The sequence below is a fragment of the Microtus oregoni genome, unplaced genomic scaffold, assembly GCF_018167655.1.
Source record: "Microtus oregoni isolate MIOR12 unplaced genomic scaffold, Mior012 000052F_ref0000163, whole genome shotgun sequence".
Taxonomy (NCBI): domain Eukaryota; kingdom Metazoa; phylum Chordata; class Mammalia; order Rodentia; family Cricetidae; genus Microtus; species Microtus oregoni.
In genome coordinates this window covers 13017163-13018713 of record NW_024543828.1, presented here as the reverse complement: position 1 = coordinate 13018713, position 1551 = coordinate 13017163, and positions in this window count along the sequence as shown.

Sequence of the window (1551 nt, the reverse complement as noted above, 5' to 3'; positions counted from 1 at the left end):
AGAAAGGAAAAATATGTTCGCCAATTGTTTTACATTAATTTTCAACATAGAAATCATATATAATAATGTACCTAGTACATTATGGAAGTATTTTCTAAAGAAAATGACTTAATCCATTGTCTTTGTAGTCCTAAACTTGATAAACTGTAGAATCATTTCAAGAAGCTTTTTAAGAGTAGCTTTCCTGTGGTGCAAATACATAACATCAGAATTTCTATGCACGAAAGCCAATAGAATCTCATTAGATACAGGAATATTCATAAACACTGAAGGACAGGAAATAAGCACCATTTAAAGCATAATTTGCTGTATTTTTGTTTATAATCATTGTTTAAATGATGAATTCTTTAACAAAATAATTACATTTTATCCCTCCCAAATGGATTCAATCGCTCAAATCACGCAGCACTCTAAAGTGATGTGTTGTTAATACATTTACCCTGTATAATTAGGCACCCAAATTTGCCTAAAGGGTTGCCATTTACTGTATGATCATGCCTTTATTATCTATTATTAGAAAGTTCCTTGATAGTAAATCTTCTGAGATGCCTCCTAATGGTTAGGAGTGATGTAAATCTATTCCTGAAGGACCTTCCTCTAGTTCCCTAAAAATGGTCAACAATGCATACATACGTGGAACAAAAACATAAGCATATGTAAGGGAATCCCATTTTATCACAGCTTGTCATCATTTGTGTTTGTATTTTGATGGTAGCTATTATGACTCTGGGGAACTGGAATCCTAAAAGTTATTTTAATCTGAGTTTCCTTGATGGATAAGAATGTTGAACAGTTTTAGAAACATTTTCTAGTCATTTGTATTTCTTCCTTTGAAAAGTTTCCCTTTTTAACCATATCCCATTTTTAGCTGGGCTGCTGTCTTGGTATTTAGTTTTCTGTTCATTTTAGTTCTTTGTATAGTTGAGAGACTAATCCATTCCCTGATGTGCAGCTGACAAAATGTTTTCTCCAAATCTCTTGCATGCGTATTCACTTAATTACATTTCTTTTGCTGTACAGAAATGTTTTACATTCACGAGATCCTATTAGTCCACGATTGGTCTTATTTTCTGTGCTACTGAAGCCCTTTTTATAAACTATCTGTCATTGCTTACATGTTAAATTTTAATCTTACTAGGCAGTTTCAGAGTATCCAGCCTTATGATGAGAGCCTAGACATATCTGGAGTTGAGTTATATATAAGATGAAAGATCTGTATGGAGTTTTATTCTTCTCCATATTGATATCCAAGTTTTCAAACATAATTTGTTGAAAATGTTGTTCATTTCCAAAGTATATTTTTGGTGTCTTTCTCAAAACTCAGGCAATTATAGTTTGTGGTCTTATAACTGGTTTCTCTATTCTCTCGCTGATCTTTAGATCTCTTAATTTGTATCCACACACAAAATTGACTCTCAGTTTCAATTAAAAATACTCATGTTTTCATTGCATTGCATTTATTTATTTTTCCTGAATTGGTAAATGCAGAGACCCATGACAACTCAATACGCTTGGAACAAATGACAGTTGAGGTTTGTATACAAACTCCTC